The sequence below is a fragment of the Triturus cristatus genome, chromosome 4_2 (genome assembly GCF_964204655.1).
Source record: "Triturus cristatus chromosome 4_2, aTriCri1.1, whole genome shotgun sequence".
Lineage (NCBI taxonomy): Eukaryota > Metazoa > Chordata > Amphibia > Caudata > Salamandridae > Triturus > Triturus cristatus.
Genome location: NC_140586.1, coordinates 890,495,563 through 890,498,103, shown reverse-complemented (window position 1 = coordinate 890,498,103; position 2,541 = coordinate 890,495,563). Strand labels below are relative to the sequence as shown.

Below are 2,541 nucleotides of genomic sequence, written 5' to 3'. Positions count from 1 at the left end.
TCGCAAACTAGACTAAAAAACTACAAAAATGGCGGCCGAAAATGATCGAAATTCGGTCTGAATAAACCGGTGTGCCCAGGAGGAAGTTTACAATATCAAAATAAGATGGGATATTGTTATAAATAAATTAGAAATAATACAAGTCACCAGCTGTAACATCGGCAAATATGGAAAAATTCGAAAATCAGTAACCAGGGGGACCGGGGATTGAACCCGTGGTTCTGTAGTTCGCAAATAAGACTTAAAAACTACCAAAATGGCGGCCGAAAACGATCGAAAATCGGTCTGAACAAACCGGTGTGCCCAGGAGGAAGTTTACAATATTAAAAGAAAAGGGGACAGTGTTATAAACAAATCAGAAATAATAATAGTCACCAGCTTAAAATTCGGCAAACAGGAGGACCCGGGATTGAACCCATGGACCTGTAGTCCTTAAAGGATTGATGCAAAAAACTACTAAAATGGCGCCGATAGACGGCTACCTTAATTGAATGTTAAATACCAATTTGGCAGGTAATAGGCATCCAATTAAGTATGCCTAGGGGTATTTAAAGCCTGCACAAACGACTGCATTCACCAGTTGCGGTGGAAGCAGGACGTTGTGACTAGCAGGCTCGCCGATTTTTAAAGGTAAGGACCGCTTTGGTGCAAACTAGATGGATAGAAGACTTGAGTAAGCATTGGGCACTCGAATGTATGTAGAGTGAGGGAGAGAATCTTTTCTCCTATGCAGGATTCCAAGACTGAAATCCTAGGAAAGGGGGAAAGTTGTGGTACTCCTTTTCTGAAGACCTTAGTCTATCAGCTTGCATTAAGCAAGTGCTCTAGGGAGGGTCATTAAGCAAGTGCTCTAGGGAGGGGCTGCTTGTGACAATCGCTTTTAACGCTGTAGCACTGCAAAGCGAACAGGGCACGGTTTCTGTTAGTTACCTCTGATAAAGAAATATTAAAGTACACCTCAGCACTGCTTTAAAACAGCATGAGTGACAATGAGAGTAGAGGACATACTTGTAATTAGCAAATTTGGCAAAATCTGGGGAATGCGATAAGAAGATTCTTCTATGCGAGGATCTAAATAAAACCTCCTCCAATATGACTTTTAATACACAGGTTGGGAGTAAAAGTAAAAACACCCCCAAGAAAACCTACAGTGTGGCTGACAGCGCTTAAAGAAAAGAAGACAGCGTTGTCAAGATTCAGGCTGCCACAAGATATTGCAGGCTCTAACTGGTATGTACTGAACCCCTTTCTAATTTAGAAGGAGTAGGGGATAGGTAGATGTCTAAAGCCATGATCTATGGATAACTGTACACTTAAATTGAACGTCATGTTATTCCGGTACAGGTATCAGGACACCACTTGAAAAGGTGCAGGGAAGGACAGCCTGAACTTAAACATTAGGCGAAAAACCTATTGGTAGGTATATGGATGTATTTGTTGAGAATAAACACCAGTGCCATGACATCATTATTTGAAGTATATAGCATTATCTATGTACCTTACAGGCACAGCTAAACAATTGAATACAGGCGGTGCATATCGAAAGACGTACCTGCTTTAAGACACCATTGAACATGTGTCAACGTGACTTTTTAAAAGTAAGTGTTTTGCTTAACAGCATGAGAATAGGCTAATAGGCTCAAAGTATGGTGAAATAACTCCATGCTCTTTTTGTAGAATTCTATGACTCCACTGACTATGATGCAAGTGGTCTAAAATCACAAAAGTTGAGAGGTGATAAAGTCGTCCTGAACACCCACAGAAGGACTTCAACCCCTACACTTAAAGTAAGGGCAGACAATATGTATAAGTGACACTAACAGCATAGCCCAGAACTAGAATCAACTCTCCATAGGGAAATGGTATTAATTATATGCATTCTCTTTTTTAGAAAGAAGAACAAAACTTTGGTTTTAAATTCTCGTCCGTCCTGAGGAAGGTGCTACTATTGTAACCTATGCACCGAAACGCGTCGACAGTGGGACTTTTTAAAGCATATGAAATGTATTTGTGTAGTATTTAATTTGCAATTTTGAAAGTACATGATTTGAAGTGTGTGTGACTCTGAGATAGATACCGTAATACGGAATTGTTAGATAGCATATATAAGACTGTACCAGAGCACCCAATCAGAGTATATATTGAATGCAATTTTAAAATATGATTTTATTGAACATAAGTGTTTTCCTATGAAAAATAAATTTTGAGAGTAACAAAAAGTATATTCTAGTCTGGAGTAATAATATTTGTCCAGTGTCACAGTCAAAAATCAAAGGTTATTGATCTAAATGTGTAGGCCTCATGGTCACCAACTAAAAGAGTAATACACAGAAAGGAATCTTTTTTTGATAAATATCTGACACCCAGTCCTTTCTGGTCCCTGGGAAACTCTCTTTTTTGAGATTGTTCTACAGCTCTTGCAGCTGGAGAGTGGGCGCTACCCTATAAAATGGATACTTTACGCACGTTTGGCTTCTCAGAAGACCAATTTAAACAACTGATAGGAGATTCATCAAAAACCATTAATTCCATGACATTAAC

At 39.1% G+C, this 2,541-nt stretch overlaps 1 long non-coding RNA gene across 1 annotated transcript; it reads left to right on the top strand.

The window, feature by feature from the left end:
- Positions 1-395: 395 nt before the first annotated feature.
- On the top strand, positions 396-2,202 carry LOC146835358 (uncharacterized). Its single transcript, XR_014960424.1, has 3 exons — positions 396-1,598; positions 1,678-1,787; positions 1,892-2,202. It is a non-coding gene; the product is annotated as an uncharacterized LOC146835358 (long non-coding RNA).
- The last annotated feature ends 339 nt before the right edge of the window (positions 2,203-2,541 follow it).